This window comes from Oncorhynchus tshawytscha, linkage group LG28 (genome assembly GCF_018296145.1).
Source record: "Oncorhynchus tshawytscha isolate Ot180627B linkage group LG28, Otsh_v2.0, whole genome shotgun sequence".
Classification (NCBI taxonomy): Eukaryota; Metazoa; Chordata; class Actinopteri; order Salmoniformes; family Salmonidae; genus Oncorhynchus; species Oncorhynchus tshawytscha.
The window spans coordinates 23,653,293-23,679,114 of record NC_056456.1 but is presented as its reverse complement, the minus strand read 5'-3'; the positions used below and the strand labels follow the sequence as shown (position 1 = coordinate 23,679,114).

At 40.7% G+C, this 25,822-nt stretch overlaps 1 protein-coding gene across 2 annotated transcripts in view; it reads left to right on the top strand.

The window, feature by feature from the left end:
• The window catches only part of tnr (tenascin R (restrictin, janusin)), a 151,225-nt gene that overhangs the window by 60,451 nt on the left and 64,952 nt on the right, over positions 1–25,822 (top strand). For both annotated transcript variants that reach the window (XM_024391647.2, XM_024391646.2), the window contains exon 2: positions 1,711–1,758. The gene's annotated coding sequence lies outside the window, so the exon portion shown is untranslated. The remainder of the gene's footprint in view (positions 1–1,710; positions 1,759–25,822) is intronic.

Sequence of the window (25,822 nt, the reverse complement as noted above, 5' to 3'; positions counted from 1 at the left end):
AAACCAAGAAAACGTCAAAGACAATTGAAAGATCAAATGACAAAATAGCAAGTTTATGTAAATAAAGCAGATATATTAAGCCTATTCTTGGACTAAAAGGATTTTCTTCTATGGTTCAATAGACTGTGTTGTTTTTCCTCCTACTGTAATGCTTAGAATACAACACACTGCTGCTGTACTGTGCAGTCTCCTAATTCAGCAAGCAAGTTGGTGAGTGTAATGGATTTTGCAACCAGTGTTGAATTCATTATTTCAGTTAGTAGTTTCTGAAATAAAAGCTTGTGTCAAAAGTCTAAGATACTCAGAGAGCTTTGAACCGCTAACAATGGCTCTTTCAGCTTGCAATTATCCCATCAGCCAGCCCAAAAGATCCTTTGTTTCTAGGATGAAAAATGTATCTTAAATTAAAATGCTCCATTTATCCAGTAAATTATTATGCATATAATCATTTGTGTATTGAGGCATGACGCATTTTCATTATCTAAAAAATAGTTTTTCACTAGAACGAGAAGTTGTCACATTGAGTGGCTTTTCATTTTCATTTCGTTATGCATTCTGAGGTTGAACTTGATATGTCATAGTCAAGGTTTTAAAACTCCAGTTGTGGAACTAAGGGTTTCAATATTGTTTTAGGAAACCTTTAAAAAATACAGTTAATAACAGCTTTTATCCCCCCCCCGCACCCCTCCCGCTACCCATTTTTTTGTTGGTAGAAAACGACAAAACAGGTTTTCCATGACAGGTGATAAATGGATGCTGTGGGGGAATCTATCTGCTGCATCAACAAATTGAAAATGGGATCTCCAAAAGATAACAAATTACAAGAAGCCAGCAATGATTCACACAGAGACCAGCCACAAGTAGTATTGTAGAGATCCCATTTACCTTCTCCTTACAGTCATACTGCTAGCAAAGTGACAAATTCCCCCCAAAACAATCTGTTATGTATGATAGTTTGAAGTGTAATGCATTTGGTGTTTGAATTAATACTATGCATTTCTGTTTGCTCAAAATGACTATCATTATTATTAGCTTTGCTGACCTGCTCAATGAACACCAGGAAGCAGTATGAATTACATTTAAAATCCCTTTCTCCTACAACCATATATAAAACAGAAGGACCTAAAACAGGATTATCTGCATCGTTCTCCTCCTCCAGGACTGGGACAGCAGAGAAATAGTAAACATTGTGTATGCCTGTGTCTGTGGGTTTGCTTTTGTGCATGTGTGTGTGTGGGGCACAATAGTACAAAGTGGACGGATGCCCTTGTGGCCAAGGGCCTTTCTTTTAGGAACACTGAGATAGGTATCATCAGCACCATGTCGTATTTCAGATCTAACCCTGCTGCCGTCCTCAGTGTATAATAAAACTGAATAGCTGTCGGAGAGCGAAAATGAAGCAATTTTGGCATATTTGCAATTCCTTACAGCTGACAACACAAGTTGCAAAGGCTGTCGCTTCATCTCCCAGTAGGTTGAGGAAAGGCCCTGAGGATGAGACAAGGCGAGGAAAGTAAATGAGGATTTCTCTTTTCATGTTGAGAGAAGGATTGTCTTCACTACTTTGTTTATTCCAACAGCAGGAGGGTGCTGGCGTAGTATGCATGTTCTTTACCCTGGCTGACAGAGAGCTCATGTGAAGGGGGATAGGCTACGTGTGTGTGTGTTTTGTCTGACTATAACACCTCTCCTCTCTTTGTGTGTTGACAGGTGCAAGATTAGACATCGAACACAGGAGAACCACCGCTTGAATTGAAGGTAAAACAGCATAATCCATAAAGCTATGGTTTATCATTCAGTATTTATGGTTTGGAAGTCAGCATGTATATTCTGTTGACATGCACAGTATTGACTTTTCAATGCATCCCTCAGTAAAGGAGATGAGTGAAAAAGCACTGGTTTGTAATTTAAAAAAAATATGTATTTCACCTTTATTTAACCAGGTAGGCCAGTTGAGAACAAGTTCTCATTTACAACTGCGTCCTGGCCAAGATAAAGCAAAGCAGTGCGACACAAACAACAACACAGAGTTACACATGGAATGAACAAGCGTACAGTCAATAACACAATTTAAAAAATAAAGTCTGAAGAAATGGCATGAGGTAAGGCAATAAATAGGCCATAGTAGCAAGTAATTACTATTTAGCAAATGAACACTTGAGTGATAGATGTGCAGATGATGATGTGCATGTAGGAATACCGGTGTGCAAAAGAGCATAAAAGTACATAAAAAACAATATGGGGATGAGGTAGGTAGTTGGATGGGCTATTTACAGATGGGCTATGTACAGCTGCAGCGATCGGTTAGCTGCTCGGATAGCTGATGTTTAAAATTAGTGAGGGAAATACAAGTCTCCAGCTTCAGCAATTTTTGCAATTCGTTCCAGTCATTGGCAGCAGAGAACTGGAAGTAAAGGCGGCCAAAGGAGGTGTTGACTTTTGGGATGACCAGTGATATATACCTGCTGGAACACGTGCTACGGGTGGGTGTTGTTATCATCACCAGTGAGCTGAGATAAGGCGGAGCTTTACCTAGTTATAAAGCTATCATCCCTACTTACTTACATTTGATGAAACATTTAGAGACTAGTTGTCTTTCATCTTCAATTAAACCTCTAACTTTTCTAAACTGGTTGAAAACAAGTGAGATATCACTTGTTGCATGCTGCAAAGTATCCTGGTGCTCAAGAGGCCAGAGTAACTGTCTGACTGACCTGGCCACGCTTAATTGTTACTAATGTGATCACAGCATCACAGCCAGGGCTTAGCACTGAATAAGTAATGGCGTACTGTAGACATTAATTTATTCATTCCACACAATAGCAGATTAGGATTTTTTTATGTATGACGGGAGGTAGCCGGCTCAGAGACTCTAGATGCCTCTGGGATATGGCATCTTTAACTTCTTAATGAAATACTTAGAGGGATTGTTGTTATTGTGGCGGGGCGGCAGACATGAGATGAAATGGAAGTAAGCCACTGGAAGCCTTAGATCATGATGCATGCACCAGTCACACACACGCACACGCACACACACAGCCCCTAATGCTGATGAGTTGTCCTCCCAGGGCAAGGTACACCAGACCTGGCAGTCTAACGGGTGGCTGCCTGTTAATGAATTAGACCTGGAGTCACCTCTCTGGTATATGTTGGGAACTGAACAGATCAGAATTCAATGCCCCTGGTACAGGCAGTGGTGATACATGAATAATCTAGCCAAATGTTACAGTGGCTTGATCAATAATGGATGATTGGAAATGGATTGGTTTCACTTTCTACACGTTCCGCTTCCTACACTGTATCATAAAGCTTGTTTCCAAAGGTGTATCAAAATATCTTATTCATCATAACCAGTCAAATCTTACTAGGTGGAAGTCACAATGAAACAAAGTCTGCAATTTATGAGTCTGCAATTGTTAGCTATGTCTATTATTTAGTTGTTAACATGCTCCTGTTGAAGTGCTTTCAGGTTCTCTTCTTTTTTTCCTCCACTCCATATACAAACATACACATACGAACAACAACAGCTTACAGACGCACACAAACAAGTGTGAATTGTGTGTTCAATAACTTTGTAAATTAAATAAATTAAATACGTATAAAAATGCTTTGTTATTTGTAAATGTATTCCTTTATCTAATATTAGCTTTTGGTTGAAGAAATGATAACATTCCGTATCAAAAATAGAGACAATCAGAAATGGGGCAAATACTTTCACGGCACTGTGTTTGTTGTCACTTATTAAGCATCCTAAGTATTCAATATTGTTAGTGGTCCACTTACTGTAGATTGTGATTCTTTTCTTTTTACTATTGCCATTATTTAATTCTTTCCACAAAAGTTATATCCTGAGATTTTTGAGCATTCTGAAATTATTTTTAGCAAAGGGGGCATTGAGTTTACAATATTGGTTGCTTATATCAGAAAGATAATCTCCAAATTATCAGGAATCAAGGTAAGACCCAGATGCAGACTGTCAAAGTAACACTGTTTATTGTAGCGACAGGGGCAGGCAAGACAGGTCAAACCAGGCAGGGGTCGAAGATCCAGGGTAAGGCAAAAGTACATGACGGCAGGCAGGCTCAGGGTCAGGCAGAGGGGTCAGGTGGGCGGAAACTGGTTAGCTTGAACGAACAAGACAAACTGGCAACAAACAGACAAATAACACAGGTATAAATACACAGGGATGATAGGGAAGATGGGTGATACCTGGAGGGGGATGGAGACATGCACAAGGACAGGTGAAACAGATCAGGGCGTGACAGTACCCCCCCATCCTCTAGGGATGCCACCTGGCGTTCCACCTGGTTGACTTGGGTGCTGGCGGTGGAAGTCGGAGATGAGGGCTGGGTCCAAGATGTCTTTAGCACCTCTCTTCTGGGCCAGGTACTGGAAACCCCTGCCCCGTGGTCGAACCCTCAGGAGGTGTTTCACCGTGTATGCTGGCTGGCCATCGATGACACAGCGGGAGAGATGGGCCTAGAAACAGAAGACAAGAGACAGTTAGACATGGTTTTGACTCAACACAGAAAAGGTAGAAAAATACGGAGGGTACAGGTCAACAGTGGATGAACAGCAGAGGGGCTAATGGTCTTGGAGTGGGGGAGACAGGTCTCGGCTTCTGGGGGTATAGCCACGGCCCTATAGCAAGAGAATCCCAATATCACAGGAACCTGTGGAGACTCAACCAGCAGGAACTGGATGGCCTCGCTGTGGTTCCCAGACACGCGTAGGCTGACGGGCGTGGTCTGGTGGGTGATCTATACGGTCTATAAAGCGCCCATCCAGTGATCTAACACCCATGGGAATGGAGAGGGGTTGAGTGGGGATGCACAGCTCAGACGCCAGGGTAACATCCATGAGACTCACATCGGCCCCCGAGTCGATGAGTACCTGGAGAGACTTGGACTGGTCGCCCCACAGCAGGATGGCATAGAGAGGGGGGAGAGCAAGGGGAGAAGAACCATTATCTTTCAGACCCACCAGTGTACTCACTCCAACGAATGAGCTAGCTCTCTTGAAGGGACAGGTAGACACAAAATGACCGGCAGTACCACATTACAGGAAACTCTGGGTGTCAAGTCTGCATATGTGAGCGGCTGGAGGCAGCCTAGCCCTGCCGAGCTGCCTTGGCTCGGGAAGAGGTGAATTGGCAGTCTCCGGAGGCTCTTGAAGCGACTCGATTAAGCACGGATCCTTTCGGGGACTTCCGGAGTTTATTAGCTGCATGGTGAGATCCCCCAGTGAGTGATACGAACCGCAATCGAACCTCTTCTCCCTCCTACCTTCCCGTAGCTGACCATCGATCCAGATGGTTAAAGCGATGAGTGAGTCAAGATCTGTCGGTAGTTCTCGGGCTGCCAGCTCATCCTTTACCTTCGCCGATAATTCATACAGGACCGTGTCGAACAGCGCTTCTGGATCCAGGTACCCTCCGCAGCTAGCGTGCAGAACTCCACCTCATAGTCTGCCACACTGAGGGTGTCCTGTCGAAGCTGGAGTAACTTCCGGGCAGCCTCTCTCCCGGGTCGCTCAAACTTGGCATACTTGAATTAGTCAGTAAAGGTGTAAAGGATTTGAAGGCTGGCCTCGAAATGACTGACGATAAAGCTGTGACAATGGATAAAGAAACAAGCTAAAAGTGACAGTCTATACAATAGAAACAGACGTTAATGAACTTAAAAAGGAGAACATCTTTCAGAGAGAAGCATTCCTTGATATTCAGACCAGATCTATGACAGAAAATCGAATACTTTCTGGTATTCAAGAAAGAGAATGAGAAGTTCCTGAAAGATTAGTGAATTCATTCTTTCTTACAGCGCTTCAAATCCCAACCGATGCTGTCGATAAAATCCAACTCGAACATGTACACTCTTTCGGACAACAAGGACAGAGTTATGAGCACCCAATCGTTGCCAAATTTGCTTTCCTTAAAGAAAAATAATGGTTAAAAGCCTGTGTAAAATACTCGCTGGCACGAAAATAGGCATGATTGATCAGTTCCCGAGGGAGATTGCAGAACGGGGCAAATTTCTGTGTCCAATCTTCAAGCAGAATAGATTAAAAGGGAAGCGTGTAGCTCTCGTAGTCGATCAACTGTATATTGACAACCAAATGTTCCGTGACACAAAGACAAAATCAAATCAAATCAAATTTTATTTGTCACATACACATGGTTAGCAGATGTTAATGCGAGTGTAGCGAAATGCTTGTGCTTCTAGTTCCGACAATGCAGTAATAACCAACAAGTAATCTAACTAACAATTCCAAAACTACTGTCTTATACACAGTGTAAGGGGATGAAGAATATGTACATAAGGATATATGAATGAGTGATGGTACAGAGCAGCATAGGCAAGATACAGTAGATGGTATCGAGTACAGTATATACATATGAGATGAGTATGTAAACAAAGTGGCATAGTTAATGTGGCTAGTGATACATGTATTACATAAGGATGCAGTCGATGATATAGAGTACAGTATATACGTATGCATATGAGATGAATAATGTAGGGTAAGTAACATTATATAAGGTAGCATTGTTTAAAGTGGCTAGTGATATATTTACATCATTTCCCATCAATTCCCATTATTAAAGTGGCTGGAGTTGAGTCAGTGTCAGTGTCAGTGTGTTGGCAGCAGCCACTCAATGTTAGTGGTGGCTGTTTAACAGTCTGATGGCCTTGAGATAGAAGCTGTTTTTCAGTCTCTCGGTCCCAGCTTTGATGCACCTGTACTGACCTCGCCTTCTGGATGATAGCGGGGTGAACAGGCAGTGGCTCGGGTGGTTGATGTCCTTGATGATCTTTATGGCCTTCCTGTAACATCGGGTGGTGTAGGTGTCCTGGAGGGCAGGTAGTTTGCCCCCGGTGATGCGTTGTGCAGACCTCACTACCCTCTGGAGAGCCTTACGGTTGTGGGCGGAGCAGTTGCCGTACCAGGTGGTGATACAGCCCGCCAGGATGCTCTCGATTGTGCATCTGTAGAAGTTTGTGAGTGCTTTTGGTGACAAGCCGAATTTCTTCAGCCTCCTGAGGTTGAAGAGGCGCTGCTGCGCCTTCTTCACGATGCTGTCTGTGTGAGTGGACCAATTCAGTTTGTCTGTGATGTGTATGCCGAGGAACTTAAAACTTGCTACCCTCTCCACTACTGTTCCATCGATGTAGATAGGGGGTGTTCCCTCTGCTGTTTCCTGAAGTCCACAATCATCTCCTTAGTTTTGTTGACGTTGAGTGTGAGGTTATTTTCCTGACACCACACCCGAGGGCCCTCACCTCCTCCCTGTAGGCCGTCTCGTCGTTGTTGGTAATCAAGCCTACCACTGTTGTGTCGTCCGCAAACTTGATGATTGAGTTGGAGGCGTGCGTGGCCACGCAGTCGTGGGTGAACAGGGAGTACAGGAGAGGGCTCAGAACGCACCCTTGTGGGGCCCCAGTGTTGAGGATCAGCGGGGTGGAGATGTTGTTGCCTACCCTCACCACCTGGGGGAGGCCCGTCAGGAAGTCCAGTACCCAGTTGCACAGGGCGGGGTCGAGACCCAGGGTCTCGAGCTTGATGACGAGCTTGGAGGGTACTATGGTGTTGAATGCCGAGCTGTAGTCGATGAACAGCATTCTCACATAGGTATTCCTCTTGTCCAGATGGGTTAGGGCAGTGTGCAGTGTGGTTGAGATTGCATCGTCTGTGGACCTATTTGGGCGGTAAGCAAATTGGAGTGGGTCTAGGGTGTCAGGTAGGGTGGAGGTGATATGGTCCTTGACTAGTCTCTCAAAGCACTTCATGATGACGGAAGTGAGTGCTACGGGGCGGTAGTCGTTTAGCTCAGTTACCTTAGCTTTCTTGGGAACAGGAACAATGGTGGCCCTCTTGAAGCATGTGGGAACAGCAGAATGGTATAGGGATTGATTGAATATGTCCGTAAACACACCGGCCAGCTGGTCTGCGCATGCTCTGAGGGCGCGGCTGGGGATGCCGTCTGGGCCTGCAGCCTTGCGAGGGTTAACACGTTTAAATGTCTTACTCACCTCGGCTGCAGTGAAGGAGAGTCCGCATGTTTTCGTTGCAGGCCGTGTCAGTGGCACTGTATTGTCCTCAAAGCGGGCAAAAAAGTTATTTAGTCTGCCTGGGAGCAAGACATCCTGGTCCGTGACTGGGCTGGATTTCTTCTTGTAGTCCGTGATTGACTGAAGACCCTGCCACATGCCTCTTGTGTCTGAGCCGTTGAATTGAGATTCTACTTTGTCTCTGTACTGACGCTTAGCTTGTTTGATAGCCTTGCGGAGGGAATAGCTGCACTGTTTGTGTTCGGTCATGTTACCAGTCACCTTGCCCTGATGAAAAGCAGTGGTTCGCGCTTTCAGTTTCACGCGAATGCTGCCATCAATCCACGGTTTCTGGTTAGGGAATGTTTTAATCGTTGCTATGGGAACGACATCTTCAACGCACGTTCTAATGAACTCGCACACCGAATCAGCGTATTCGTCAATATTGTTATCTGATGCAATACGAAACATATCCCAGTCCACGTGATGGAAGCAGTCTTGGAGTGTGGAGTCAGCTTGGTCGGACCAGCGTTGGACAGACCTCAGCGTGGGAGCCTCTTGTTTTAGTTTCTGTCTGTAGGCAGGGATCAACAAAATGGAGTCGTGGTCAGCTTTTCCGAAAGGAGGGCGGGGCAGGGCCTTATATGCGTCGCGGAAGTTAGAGTAACAATGATCCAAGGTTTTTCCGCCCCTGGTTGCGCAATCGATATGCTGATAAAATTTAGGGAGTCTTGTTTTCAGATTAGCCTTGTTAAAATCCCCAGCTACAATGAATGCAGCCTCCGGATAAATGGATTCCAGTTTGCAAAGAGTCAAATAAAGTTTGTTCAGAGCCATCGATGTGTCTGCTTGGGGGGGATATATACGGCTGTGATTATAATCGAAGAGAATTCTCTTGGTAGATCATGCGGTCTACATTTGTTTGTGAGGAATTCTAAATCAGGTGAACAGAAGGATTTGAGTTCCTGTATGTTTCTTTCATCACACCATGTCTCGTTAGCCATAAGGCATACGCCCCCGCCCCTCTTCTTACCAGAAAGATGTTTGTTTCTGTCGGCGCGATGCGTGGAGAAACCCACTGGCTGCACCGCCTCCGATAGCGTCTCTCCAGTGAGCCATGTTTCCGTGAAGCAAAGAACGTTACAGTCTCTGATGTCCCTCTGGAATGCTACCCTTGCTCGGATTTCATCAACCTTGTTGTCAAGAGACTGGACATTGGCGAGAAGAATGCTAGGGAGTGGTGCACGATGTGCCCGTCTCCGGAGTCTGACCAGAAGACCGCCTCGTTTCCCTCTTTTTCGGAGTCGTTTTTTTTGGTCGCCGCATAGGATCCATTCCGTTGTCCCGGTTGAAAGGCAGAACACAGGATCCGCGTCGCGAAAAACATATTCTTGGTCGTACTGATGGTGAGTTGACGCTGATCTTATATTCAGTAGTTCTTCTCGACTGTATGTAATGAAACCTAAGATGACCTGGGGTACTAATGTAAGAAATAACACGTAAAAAAACAAAACACTGCATAGTTTCCTAGGAACGCGAAGCGAGGCGGCCATCTCTGTCGACGCCGGAAGTATCACCAGTCACCAGTCCACCAGTCCATTGCTATTCTAAAAATGTAAAAGTTCTCATAGATGAGTCGATTAATGGAACACCAAATTCTAGCCATGGTAGGGATTGTAATATATATTTTTAAATAGATAAAAAAGTAATAAAATTAAATAAATAAATAGTTAAATAAATAGTTAAATAAACTACAACTACACTATACTATTCAAGATAGAGCATGTTGTAAAATAATAATGATTTAACTTTCCATTTAAAGCATTTTATAAGTGGATAAGACAGGATTAGAAGAAAGGAAATCTAGCAAAATAATTAATCTTCAAATATAATGAACTGGAACACAAAAGTACTCAATCAACATGGTGGAGATGTGTGGATGTGTGATGGAAGGTGTGGTGTGTGTTTTTGTGTTTGGAAAAGCATGGCATTAAGTGAGTGAGTAAGGAAACTGTTGCATATCCCGGAACCAATGTGTATCTTTGAGCAGGGTTTGCGAGAGAGAGCTTTCAATGTTGTTCAGATGAGGGTTATACATCTTAAAATATTAATGTATTTATTGTCCTATCATGATGGAATGGTCCCCAACCCTATACTCCAGACACCCATACACTAAAGAGAAGTCCTTATCTGTTTTGTGGGCTTACTGTAAGTTGCCTATATGCAGCCAAAACAGAAAGAGGAATGTGGACAAAGACCTATTAGAGCAGCACAGGGCCCTCAAGATTTGGAGAATGCCTGGCAGGGTTGGTCCTATAAAGCCAGAGCACCCTGATGGGAGGGCATAATACACGAAGAAATTCTCAAAAGCTGCCAATGAGAACCTTGACGACCTTGTACCTAGCCAGTGGGGATTCCGGTGGGGTACCCCCTCCCAGGTAGTGACATTGCTGGCAACACTGGCTGCAGTAACCCATGGGGAAGGGGTCACAGTCGGACAATCAGGGAGAGGGCATATTATTGTGACCCCTGTGGCACAAAATAATCAAAGGTCTGACTGCACAGAAATGCTTGGGAAAGTGGTCACAACAGGGGACCAGTGTGTGTGTATTTCAGGGAAAGGGGGTGTTTCTGATCTCTAGGACTTAGGATTTAGGACTTGACATTGGTCAATCAAATCACCCCATTTTTGCCAATTTTGCTCAATCTTGCATGCTTTCTCAAACAGCTGTAACTGTAGATGCATTCGTAAATCAAGTCCTTTCTTGAGTTGGGCTCTGGAATGTAACAACCGTTGAGCATCTTATCTTATGGTTGATTTGGGGGGAAATGGGTTGAGTGTGTAAGAGTGTGTGTGTGTGTGTGTGTGTGTGTGTGTGTGTGTGTGTGTGTGTGTGTGTGTGTGTGTGTGTGTGTGTGTGTGTGTGTGTGTGTGTGTGTGTGTGTGTGTGTGAGTGTGTGTGTGTGCATCCCACATCTGTTGCTAGGGGGTAAGGATGTTAGGGACAATATTGAATGAATCAAAATAATTGTTTGCTAAAATAATAATTGCTTGACAAAAATGTATTGCAATGACAATCCTGGTTATAAGTAACAATCCTTTGCATGAACGCTCAACATTATCATGCAATAATTAATTAAGATACACAAGATTTTTGAATATACGTTGTTTTTAATAGCTATATATAAAGCAAATTGTGTTGAGAGCATTGGAAATGCTTTCAGAGGTTGATCTGCTTCTGTTCTGTGGGTGGCACTGTGTGCTATTTTCGAAGGATGGGTCCTCTCAGGTGGCCTAGGGATCCGGGGGACATGGGTGCCCTGTTGGTCCATGGGATGACAACCCAACTTGGGATGGGCTTTTGCGGGTGGAATAGTGGAGAACAAATGGAGGGTTATTTAGTAGCAATGCAAATATCATAGTACAGCTATATATGGATACTCAATCACTATGATACTTTTTTATGGTAAATTTACAAATATAAATGATGATACAAGTTTCAAATATATGTATCTCATTATGGTCATTTTATAGCCAGTTATAAATGTAATGGCTTCGCAGATAATAAGAAAAGACTAACAATATTGATCTGACTTAAAGAGAAGGAATTTAAATTTGGGGCGGCAGGTAGCCTAGTGGTTAGAGCATTTGGCCAGTAACCGGAAGGTTGCTAGATTGAATCCATGAGCTGACAAGGTAAAAAGCTGTCGTTCTACTGCTGAACAAGGCAGTTAACACACTGTTCTTAGGCTGTCATTGTTAATAAGAATTTGTTCTTAACTGACTTGCCTAGTTAAATAATAATAATATATATTGTTTACAGGAAACTCATTTAACAATTTTAGATGAAGTTGTGTGGAAAAAGGACTAGGGGGTGAAAATTACATCTCCCATGAGCAAAGAAACTCAAAAGGGTTGATGATATTAATTAACAGTCATTTTGATCCGGATGTGCAAATCGTCCAAACAGATCTGCAAGGTAGACGGATGATTTTAAATATGCTATTCGACCATTAACAGATATGGCTCATTAACCTTTACGGACCAAATAATGATCCATGTTTCTTTGAAAATATATATAAAAAATGATCAACCCTACAAGCAATACAAGACTTTATTATTATTGTGGGAGATAATGATACTGTTTTAAATACCTCAATGGACTGTAAAGGAAATCACACTACAAACTATCACCCTCATGCTCTTAAGGAAATCATGAATGTCATGGATATATTGTAACTAGTGGATATATGGAGGCTTAAATATCCTGACCTAGCGAGATATACATGGCGGAGGGTAGCCTAGTGGTTAGAGCGTGTGACTAGTAACCGGAAGTTTGTGAGTTCAAACCCCTGAGCTGACAAGGTACAAATCTGTTGTTCTGCTCCTGAACAGGCAGTTAACCCACTGTTCCTAGGCCGTCATTGAAAATAAGAATTTGTTAGGGGGCAGAATTTGGTCGGACCATCAGATAAATTGGCATACACATTACACTTACTGAATTTAAGAACTTGTTTTTAACTAGGACAGAGGAATTTATAACAGAATTTTTCCGACATAACATAGGTACAGCAGATCCCCTTATTATATGGGACACTTTTAAATGTGCCTTTAGAGGCCATGCAATTCAGTACTCAGCTCTAAAACAAAAGCAATTTAGGTCCAAAGAGTCATATTAGCAAAGGAAATAGAAGGTCTAACAGAACAGATAGATAGCAATAAAAACTGTAGCATAGAGGTTCAGAATAAGTTAGAAGAAAAACAAAAAGAAATGTATGAACTTATACAAGAAATAACACGTGTAATAATAAAGTAAACTGGATGGAATATGTGGAGAAATGCAACAAATTCCTTTTTCATCTTCAACATAGAAATGCTACCAAATACAATTTACTGAAACGTGTCACCCATTATTCACCAAATGATATTTTGAAAGAGGAAGCAAAGTACTTCAAGCATATTTTTTCATTTCAGTCTCCTCCATCTCCTCTAACTAAGCTAATTGTCTGGATTTTTTTCTATTAATAATGTAAAGTTAACAGCTGTACATAAAGAATCATGTGAAGGACAAATAACATAGGAGGAGCTTCTCGATGCAATTAAAGCTTTTAAGTCCGGTAAAACTCCAGGGCTGGATGGCATGCCAGTTGAGGGATTATCGGACAGTAAACAAGAAGGTGTGATTTCACTTTTACTGAAACAGGATCCAAGTGGTATATATAAAGATCCAGTCCATTTAAAAAATTGGGGGCCCATTACATTTTAGTGTAATGATGCAAAAATTCTAGCAAAATGTATAGCTAATAGAATTAAAGTAGTATTGTCGGATATTATTCATTCTAATCAGACAGATGTTTTACATGGACGATACATTGACCGACCAGCTCAAATCGGTCTTACTGTAAGTAGCTAAATTTAAAAGTAGAGACTCAGAGCTACAAAACAATATATCATACACTACAGTTGAGGAACAATGGGAAAGTAATATTGCTTTGGAAGTTGATTAACTTGAAAACTCACTTTTGAGAAAATGGCCTTTGAATGTTTTGGGACTACGACTGGAGAGCCCTTCTGTGTCTACACCCATTCAGCATCGTTCACACCATCTTAAGCTTTATCCCTACCCATCTCTTTAAGGGTTGATCCGAGCGTTCTGTACTAACAGCAACCAAGCACCCAAGCTAACTTGCTAGCTACTTCCACAGCTCACTGAACATTACTCACCCTAGGAGAGCTGGTTAGGCTGTTATGTTATCCAGAGCATTGGCGACTACAAATGTGCTGTCAGATTGTCCGTTCGTAAATTCAGAGCGTTTTGCTCTCGGAGAGTTCTGAGCTCACACTGGACGCTCTGGCCGATGAGTAGGGTTGATCCGAACGTTCTGACCTCAGAATGGCACTCAGGGTGGGTATAATTTGTGGAACGTTCCAACAGGAATCTGTTCCAAATACTTTGTAAAGTACAAGGATGCTAGCTAGGTTACATTAGGCTATAACGAGTCAAGCAAATGGCTCTGAGATATGAATAATAAGCTCATACATGTAACGTTAGCTAGCCAGCCAGCCAGCTAACATTAGCTATCTAGCTAACAGTACACTTTAACTTGAAATGAAAATACTTTTTGTAAACATTTGAAATGTGTAATATCTGAAAATGTAGCTAGCTAAACAATCTTAGCCGTGGTCTGAAATCAGAGTAGATAGCCAGAACGAATTTACCAGCTAGTTGTTGCAGTGACATTCTGTTGGAATGGATATTTGCATAGTGGAGTCTTTTGTTAAGACGTATACCTAAGCTATAACTAGTCAAGCAAATGGCTCTTAGATACAAATAATACGGTCATACACGTAACGTTAGCTATTGTGACACCCAGATAACAGTAGACTTTAAGTTGAAATTATACAATTTTCGGTCAAAATGAAATGTAACTAGCTAGACTATCTTACCCGTATACATCATGGATGGACGTGTCTTCTGTCGGATGCCATGGTTGCCCTTAGTTTGAAGATGTAATCCGGAGACAGGTGTTCCTCATCTCCTTAGCTATTATACGCGAATTCCACTGATTTCAAAACTCGGTCCTCCAGAAACTTTAGCTAGCTAACAAACTTTAACTTGAGATTAGGCTTCTGCAGTTTTTCTACACAACACCTTTTAAAAATGCTTCGTTAGGCAAGATTACCTAGCCATACTGACCAGCTCAAATAGACAGCGTGCTATATGGCAGACCAATCCAACTCATCTCGCGACATGTCAAACACACTCATTATCTCAGCCAATCATGGCTAGCAGGAAGGTTCCTGTCTTTTTCTGTGACTAAACCAACTGGGTTTGGAATTGAACAATTTTATTTGGATTTACAGATGGCATACACATTTGCTATTAAGGCACATGAAAGTTCATATGTTCGAGCAGGCATTTAAAAAAAAACGCATATTGATTTTTAAAAAGTTTCCTTTCAAAAGGCTCTCCTGTGATGTAGTGACGCCTAGTTTCCTGAAATGGGTCATAAATACTGGAAACAATAGAACACTATAAAAGATCTTGGAAACCAGGCCTGCTATTCATAGCTGACATTGAAAAGGCTTTTGATAAAGTACAACTGGAGTTTATATATAAATGCCTGGAATATTTCAATTTTGGTGAATCTCTTATAAAATGGGTCAAAGTCATATATTGTAACCCTAGGTGTAAAATAATAAATAATGGCTACTTCTCAGAAAGTTTTAAACTGTAAAGAGGAGTAAAACAAGGTTGTTCACTATCGGCACATCTATTTATTATAGCCATCAAAATGTCAGCTATTAAAATCAGATCCAACAATAGTATCAAGGGGCTAGAAATCCAGAGCTTAAAAACAAAGGTTGCATTGTACGCTGATGATTAATGGTTTCTTTTAAATCCACAATGTGGATCCCTCCACAGCCTCATAGAGGATTTAGATACTTTTCTAACCTCTCTGGATTACAACGAAATTATGATAAGTGTACACTATATTACGTATTGGACCACAAAAAAATACAAATGTTACCGTGTAGTTTACCGTTAAATTACCGTGTAGTTTACCATTAAAATGGTCTGATGGTGATGTATACATATCCCGAAATAAATAAATGATCTCACGCCAATAAATTACAATGGAAAGTTAGCAAAAATAGATACGATTTTGCTCCCATGGAATGGAAAATACCTGTCTATTTGTGGAAATATCACCCTTAACTCTTTAGTCATATCCCAATTTACTTATTTTACACCTAGCAAACAGTTATTTATATTATATGAGAAAAAAATATTCAATTTTATTTGGAATGGCTAGCCAGACAAAATTCAACGGGCCTATTTATATAATGAATATGAATTTGGATGGCATAAATTATTCAATGTTAAAGCTTAAGACCTCTCACTAAAGGATTCAGTCTTGCAAAATTATATTTAAATCCAAACTGGTTCTCTAGAAAAATTATAAGAATATCTCACTATGTTCAATAATGGCCTTTTCCCTTTCATTCAGATTACATCCTCACACTTTCAGTTATTTGAAAAGGAAATAATTTCCCAAATATTACTATTTTTAAAACAAGCCATAGAAAGTTGGTTTCAATTTCAATTTAATCTACCTGAAAAAAAAAACAGAACAAATAAAACAAATATTGTGGTTAAACTCAAATTACTAATTGATAATAAAAAAATATATATTAAAAAAGGTTAAAAAAAGGTATAATCTTTGCAAGTGGCATCATAAATAAGACTGGTGGAGTTACAGTATGTCACACATGCAGTTATATACAAAAATATATGGATATGTCTGCTCTACCCAAAATTACAACCAACTAATTGCAGCATTACCGCAAAAATGGAAAAGGAAAGTGGAAGGGGGGGAAAAGTAGGGAACTTGTCTGTTGGCTGTGCATGAAGGACCATAATTGGTTAAAGAAAACTGTGATAAATGAAAAAGTATACCAGTTTAATTTAAGGACCAAAAAATTGACAGCTGTGCCATATAGATTGCAAAATATTTTTTGCAATTTTAGACGTACGGATTCCATGGCACATGGTGTCACGTTTGTTATAAGGATCGGACCAAGGCGCAGCATGGTATGCGTACATTATTATTTATTAAAGAACGAACACTGAACAAACTAACAAAATAACGAAACGTGACGCTATACAAACAAGTGCTGACAGGCAACTACACATAGACAAGATCCCACAACAGAAAGTGGGAAACAGGGCTGCCTAAATATGATCCCCAATCAGAGACAACGATCAACAGCTGTCTCTGATTGGGAACCATATCAGGCCAACATAGAAATACAAAAACCCCTAGACCTAGACATACAAAACCTTAGACATAGAAAACCCTAGACATACAACACTAGAGTACCCACCCTAGTCACACCCTGACCTAACCAAAATATATAGAAAACAGAGATACCTAAGGTCAGGGCGTGATACATGGTTTATGAATTGATACGCAATACGACACCAGATTCAAAACTTTGAATTTCTCAAATTAAATTACTATACAAAGTTATTGCAACAAATATAATGTTATATACTGCATATGGGGGATACAACCTTCCCAGTTCTACAGATTTTGCTGCGAAGAAACAGAATCATTAGATAATTTGTTTTGGTACGGTCCATATGTAGCATCTTTTTGGTCACAGGTCAAGGAATGGCTGAAAAATTGCAACATTTACCTGGAGCTGGAAAGGTTCAGATGTTTTGTGAAACATCACAGCACAGCTGAAAAATATATGCCAAATAGAAATCCAATGGATGGTGTTAAGAGATTTAATGGGAGCGGTTGAATGGAGTTGAAGGTTGGGAATAATAACAACTAATAACAACAAGATAACTAAAGTAAAACATACAGTGTCCATAAAACATATATAGGTTCAGAACCTTTGTGGAACCTTTGTGGAATAAATAGATGGGAGAGGTTGAGGTTAGAGGAAGAATGTAGCCATGCTGGTTAAATGTGCCTTGAATTTTAAATAAATCACTGACAGTGTCACCAGCAAAGTACCCACACACTATCACACCTCCTCCTCCATGCTTCACGGTGGAAACCACACATGCAGAGAGATGTTCACCTACTCTGTGTCTCACAAAGACACGGCGGTTGGAACCAAAAATCGCAATTTTTACTCATCAGACCAAAGGACAGATTTCTGTTAGTAGTGGTTTCTTTGCAGCAATTCGACCATGAAGGCGTGATTCACACAGTCTCCTCTGAACAGATGCTGTTGAGATGTGTCTGTTATTTTATCTCTGTGAAGCATTTATTTGGGCTGAAATATCTGAGGCTGGCATCCCAAATTATATCGGGGGTCGGCTTTTCTCTGTCCAATATCTCTACATTTGTATTTGTAAAGGTTTACATTTTTTCATTTACGTATTTAAATATATTTTGGGTCTCCAAATTCTGTCCCTAAGTGTATTTTCTATTGGTGTAATTGAGCATGATACCGGAGAATGATCTGTTATCACTATATCGTGAAGTTTTGTATACAGTAAATTCTTTGGTGCATTTTTGAAAATGTAGTCAAATCTTGAGTAAAAGGAAAAGTATTTTGTTGATGGGAATAGTAATCTCCAGGTGTCCTGTAAATTATTTGTAGAGATTACATTTTTAGCCTCTTTGGAGGCTGCCTGAAGTTGCCTTTTTTATTACTACATCTGCCAATCTTGTCGAATTAATGATTTATGTCTGGATTTGATCTAATATAGCTTGAATTCTATCTAAAAACACCAGATTTTCCCCTGGTGGGATATACAATGAAATCAATGTATATTGTTCACCACGCAAGGTACAATGCAACATTAGAAAACAGCCTTCTTGGTCCATGTGCTGAGATATAAGGGAAAATGGTGTATTCTTATTTATCAGGATGCCTACACCTCTACTGTTACTACAGTACGTGGAAGCATAGGCCTCTCCAACCCAGCTCCTCTTTAAATGTTGGAGCCCGTGCACATTCCATTCCATCATGGAGCCCGTGCACATTCCATGTGACAAATTTACCTGAATAGAATCAAAGTTAACCTTATCTGTTCCGTCTACAGTGTTATTGAAGAATCAAGTAAAACATTTTAGCAGGTATGACATAGGAAGGCGGTGGGCATTCTATAATATGGGAGGATCATTGTATAAATACATAGTTATTGTATACATTACATACAGTATATACACTAGACAGTGTGGACATGTGGGCTGAGTAGACATTTAACAAAAAAAACAAAAAAATAAACACATAAAGCAAAATACGTGTACTTGAGATGCTATGCCTTTTTAGGGCTTTTAAGCAACGACTCCTCACTGTTTCAGTATGATATGTTGGATACAGGAATAAAGACAGACACCAATGTCAAGTTCAATAGCCTTGTTCAAGCATTGTACAAATCCCTACACGCGGAGTCCGGGGAACAGTCCGGCTAGTCGATTACCTATCAACTAGATTCCGTAACACTCTCCTAATGTACCCCAAAAAATAACTGTGGATACATTGTACATACATTTGATTAAAGACTGCCACTTAAGTACTGTGGTTAGTTTGTATAGCCCTGAAATTAAATTATAGTAGAGTGGCTGGTGGGGGTCTACTTGGGGTGACTGTGTCCTCCGAGAGACTTAAATGGGATGATTGGAGGCCCCACACACACCTCAGAGAAGTGTCTTATGTCCTCCCAGTCACCCCATCCCAATCCCCTGGACATAGCCCTTCTCCATTCTCACCAATAACCACCATTAAATCTTAGTTGTAATAACAAACAAGGAATAATAATGATTCAACATCCTTTTCTAATCTGTCCAGAAATCTTATTCATTTTAAAACAGGTTTACATTGAAATATAATTAAGTCCTTCTCTCTCTCTCCCAAACTAAATATATCTATCTCCACCACCCCCTCCCAGTTGTCCTCCCTTTACCCCACCCAAGTAAAGCTTATCCCCCTCCCATCTTTAATCACCCTTGCCCTTACAAACCAAGCTTGTCCAAACCTTGCCCCCCCAACCAAGCTTATCACTTCCTTCCATCCTTGCCCTCCTTTACCCACCCAGACCAAGTTTATCCCAACCTCCATCTCCCCCCTCCCTTCTTCTCAGACACATTTATACCCCTTTATACATCGATTACTCATCCATTCTCATTCATTCACACACAACATACACCCTATTCCTCCGCACACCCATTCTCTCCCACCCTCCTGTACATATACATATTCACGTCGTTCACAGACCCACACTTGCCAACATACACACACATCCATAGAACAATTATTGACAATTATTGACTTACATGCTATATTTCCTCTTATATTGTCTTTTCAGTGACATGTATCTCATTGGATAATTATATTGTTACTTCCTGGAGAAGAACAATCGCTTGGGTAATAGATTGTATTGGAGTGAGAGGGAAAGAATATTGTCTCAATTTACAATAAGCTGGGTTTGGGCATCACTGTATGTAGCCTAGTGTGCTTTTCTCTTTTTTTCTGCTTCTACCTCTCCTCAGGGAATTGAGCTTTCTTTCAATTGGAAAGGTTTTCTACAGCCTGTTCAGGGCTTCATCGGCGCTTGTGAACTCCATTCTCTGTGCTCTCTTCCATACCCACAGCACTGCCGGGAATCAGAGTTGAGACTTGATTCCTTTTTCCTCTGGTGAATCCGAATGAATTTCTGGAATTTTTTCCTCAGCTTAGCAGACAGGTTCTGGACCAATCAAATGCACTTGCCATGGATTTTGATTTCCTTTCCCCCCTATGCCTTCAGAGTGTTGACTTTGTACTGATAGTTCCACAGCTTAATTATTACCACTTAAGGGTATTTAGAGTTCTTCTGTTTCAGATTCTCAACTAGTCTAAAGAAGGCCAGTTGTATTGCTTCTTTAATCAGAACAACAATTTTCAGCTGTGCTAACATAATTGCAAAAGGGTTTTCTAATGATCAATTAGCCTTTTAAAATTATAAACTTGGATTAGCTAACACAGGAGTGTGGAACACAGGAGTGAAGGTTGCTGATAATGGGCCTCTGTACACCTATGTAGATATTCCATAAAATATCTGCCATTTCCAGCTACAGTAGTCATTTACAACATTACAATGTCTACATGTATTTCTGATCATTTTGATGTTATTTTAATGGACAAAAAATGTGATTTTCTTTCAAATACAAGGACATTTCTAAGTGACCCCAAACTTTTGAATGTTAGTGTACATGTCAAGCTTCTCCGATATCAGCTTGAATACTTAGCTGGAAAGGTCTACTTTTTTCTCATCTTCCGGTAAAGACAATATTCTCATATTATTTTGTTTTTGTTCTGTTTTCTAGCGGGTCAAGTTCATCTTCTAAAGTTTGCACATTTGTTTCCAGAGGCCAATTTAGTTGTCTTATTTCTCCACTTTTTTCTGTACATGCACATCTGACGTGATAGACTCTACTTTCCCTTCGAGCAAATCTACGTTTTTAACCATAGATGTTGACAGTTTGTTTTGGTGAGCATTGAGAGCATTGAGAACATTTAGCAATGTTTTCCTGGATATCTTTCAGCTGTTCGTTGCTCTCATTTGCATCTCCAAGTAGTTTTTTCCTCTAAGGGAATCCATGTCTTGTTGGGTTCGAATCGCAGCATTGCTTTACCCACAGATTAGTACATAATATGTACATAATATATTTTTTAATTAACCTTTATTTAACTAGGCAAGTCAGTTAAGAACAAATTATTACTTACAGTGATGGCCTACCCTGGCCAAACCCGGATGACGCTGGGCCAATTGTGCTGCACCATATGGGACTCCCAATCACGGCCAGATGTGAAACAGCCTATAACTGACCACTCACTCTCTCCTGGTTGCTTGGGGATATATTGATCTATTGATTTTAAAGGCTTAATTTCAACTATGTTGTCTGACTGTTACATACAGTTGAAGTCGGAAGTTTACATACACTTAGGTTGGAGTCATTAAAACTAGTTTTTCAACCACTTCACACATTTCTTGTTAACAAACTATAGTTTTGGCAAGTCAGTTAGGACATCTACTTTTTGCATGACACAATACATTTTTGCAACAATTGTTTACAGACAGATTATTTCACTTATAATTTACTGTATCACAATTCCAGTGAGTCAGAAGTTTACATACACTATGTTGACTGTGCCTTTAAACAGCTTGAGAAATTCCAGAAAATTATGTCATGGCTTTGGAAGCTTCTGATAGGCTAATTGACATCATTTGAGGTAATTGGAGGTGTACCTGTGGATGTATTTCAAGGCCTACCTTCAAACTCAGTGTCTCTTTGCTTGACATTATGGGAAAATCAAAAGAAATCAGCCAAGACCTCAGGAAAAAAAAACTGACCTCCACAAGTCTGGTTCATTCTTGGGAGCAATTTCCAAACGCCTGAAGGTACCACGTTCAATCTGTACCAACAATAATATGCAAGTATAAACACCATGGGACCACGCAGCCGTCATACTACTCAGGAAGGAGACACGTCCTGTCTCCTATAGATGAGCATACTTTGGTGCGAAAAGTGCAAATCAATCCCAGAACAACAGCAAAGGACCTTGTGACGATGCTGGAGGAAACAGGTGCAAAAGTATTCACAGTAAAACGGGTCCTATATCGTCATAACTTGAAAGGCTGCTCAGCAAGGAAGAAGCCACTGCTCCAAAACCGCCATAAAAAAGCTAGACTACGGTTTGCAACTGCACATGGGGACAAAAATTGTACTTTTGGAGAAATGTCCTCTGGTCTGATGAAACAAAAATAGAACTGTTTGGCCATAATGACCATCGTTATGTTTGTTACGACAGGGAATTTATACTCAGATTAAATGTCAGGAATTGTGAAAAACTGAGTTTAAATGTACTTTCTAAGGTGTATGTAAACTTCCGACTTCAACTTTATAATCACAGTTTTGATGGTACAAAACAGAGCTACTCCCTCCCCATGCATCCTATCGGTACACGCATGCTCCTCTGACCATTGTTGCATCCCATCAGGAAGTGTTCGATATTTATGACAGTCGACTCAGTGTCCAACTTTTCTCGGAGCATGTAGAGAGACTTTTTCCCCTTCTTCTTGCACTGTGTTATTTTTAACCCTATCTGAGTTGACATGTAACTTACTTTCAGTGGATCTTCACAAGGTGATTCTGAGTAGTTCTCACAGACAAATTTCCATTTACAAGTGTGGAAGATAAGAGGCTTAAACATTGCTGGTTGCATACAGGAGGTTTGCACTTTATTTCATCCTTGGACCTTCCCTTAGTCTCGTAAAACTTCATATAAAAACTGTTATTTAGCATTTTATTGATACCATTCCATAAAACATCATGTTACACCTTCCAAGCAAAATCAGTGTATCACTGTGATGTGTATAGAAACCTATTTTGATGATTGAATGAAATCCTAACTAGGTAAAATGATTTATGATTTCCTCTGGTTTGGTAACTAACTCAAAAAGGCACCAACAACAAAACACATTTATCCCGTCTTGATTCCTGTATTTATTTGATCATGTCTCTGACACTTTGTGGTATTATGTTGTTGTGTTGCGCCCTCATTTCTAACTACCTTAATCCCTGACTCTTTCTCGTGGCACAAAGGCAGAGAGAAGACATTTCAAATATTAATGAAAGGAAGAACAATAACAGCCAGTTCTGGCCCACGGGAAACAGCGTCTTCTGAAAAAAATGACTTGGGAGAGGGGGTTATGGAGACCGGGCTGTTTGGGTTGGATCAGAACAGTGATGTAGCATAAGAGGGAGGAGGAGGATATTAGTGGTTGTCAGGCCACAGCATTGACAGATTATTTTATGCTTTGTATAAGTGGGATTCACTTTTTGCAAAGAAAGAGGAGTTACACAAACATGGGTTCATTGGAATGCCATAGTGTCTGACTCATTGGCAGTCATTGGCTTTACATATACTAAATGGGGATTCCCTTATCAAATACTTGAGGACTACACATAGCTGGTTAAGGCCCAGCAAACTGCTGCAGGACGCAAGGGACAGAATTCCGTCTTTTAGTTAAATAACATACATCCACTCAAAAAGCCACCCTCTAGATAACACATTCATTATTTTTGCATCCATATTTCCTCGTACTGTAAATGTGTTATTTTAGTCTCGGGCAAAACAAACTTACATCACAACTAAATTAGCATAAAAAGAAAACAATACATAGCCATATATTTAGACATATCCTAAATATATGGCTCTGAAACAATACATCACAATAGAAAAAGTAGTTCATCTAAAAGCCAGTATGCCTGCAGCCTCTGACCTGAGATAATACAGCCTAGTTCTGGTGATACAAATATGAAATTCAATTTATCCTGAATCATAACATCATAAACTCAGTGATTCTTCATTTAAATGCACTGTGGCTGTTTCCTACATGACACCATGTTCCCTATAAAGTGTACTACTTTTGACCACAGAGCCCTATGGGCTCTGGTTAAAAGTAGTGCACTGTATAAGGAAGAGGGTGTCAGTTGGGACACAGCCTGTGTTAGGTAACAAGGTAACATTTTTTTGAGGCTATTGAGGACTGATAAGGTCCTTACTTCATTTGGAAATATAGAATTTACATCATTTGTAGACAGGAAACATCTCCAAATATAATTTGTTAAGCTATACTTTTTTTTAACAATGTGAGTAGTATAGGTATGTATACTTATGCAAAAATGGCCTAAGGAGTGAGGAGAAGAAGAGACCTTCAACCCCTATAGGTCACAGGTGCTGAAAATGAACAGTGGCCAATGATCCTGAAATATAAGGCAATTTGCCAAGTGCAGCTGGAGTAATGAGGACACCTTCCTAATATTGAGTTGCACCCTCCCTTTTGCCCCTAGGAACAGCCTCAATTCATCGTGGCATGGACTCTACAAGGTGTCAAAAGTGTTCCACAGGGATGAAGGCCTATATTGACTCCAATGCTTCCCACAGTTGTGTCAAGTTGGATGGCCTTTGGGTGATGGACCATTCTTGATACACACATAAAACTGAGTGTGAAAAACCCAGCAGATTTGCAATTTTTTACTCAAACCGGTGTGCTGGCACCTACTACCATACCCCGTTCAAAGGCACTTAAATATGTTGTCTTGCCTATTCACCCTCTGAAAGGAACTTATACACAATCCATGTATCAATTGTCTCAAGGCTTAAAATCTTCTTCTTCTTTAACCAGTCTCCTTCCCTTCATCTGTACCGATTGAGGTGACTTTAACAAGTGAAATCAATAAAGGATCATAGCTTTCATCTGGATTCACTTGGTCAGTCTATGTCATGGAAAGAGCAGGTGTTCTTAATCTTTTGTAAACTGTGTAGTGTAGAATCGTAATGTTGCTAGAGAGAGATTTACAAGGTAGAGGGGCAGAGTGCCGGTGGAGGCTGGCTATTGGTATAGTGAACATGTCAGGGTGTTTGCACATTAACCTGTGCAAATAGGGGTTACAGATTCACTTCCCAGGGCCTGGGTCTGTCTGCGGTTAGCCAGAGCCTGACAGAGCTCTGTAGAAACCCAGCTCCATTAGGGATTCAGCACCATACATGCAGACATCTCTTTATTCAGCAGCTCTGGTCTGGACAGATACTGTATACTGTGTGAAATAAAGGAGGACAGTTAGAGAGATCTCAAGAGAAAGATGGAGTTGAACAGAACCAGGGGGGAAAGGAACAGGTATAGGATCGATCTTAATTCGACCAGTATTGTGGCAGCAAATGAATCCTTTAGCAACAGGATTTGAATGTTTAGTCCATAATGTTGCTTGATTGGTGGTTAGGCTAGTAGCTGGCCAATATTAGGCTACATGAAAAGTGCAATACTGTTAATACAACTGTGTGTTAGTGTGGGGTTTCAGTGAATTTATGTAAGTCACGAAACTTATCTGTGTTTCCTGCGGTAAAGGAAAATGTTCAGCAACAAAATTAAGATCCTACATCTGTAGCAGCATTACAGAAGAGCTCTGGTGCTTTGCCCCCCCACATGTTCTATTGTGACACAGGACACTGGGTATGAGGAAATACTGACACTTCATTCCCCTAGTACAGTATGTTAAACAGGCAATTTGACCTCCTGAAAGATCCAGGCAGCCACTAAGCCACCAAGGCTGGCTTATTTTTGTAGATAGAAAGTCCTCAAGGGGAAAGATATACACATGTGGATTTTAAAACATCTCACAATGTTCAGTACTGGGAAAAGAGGGGGGGGCAGGAAAAGTCAAAAGGCTTTAGGCCTCTGTCCCACTCAGATAAGCTT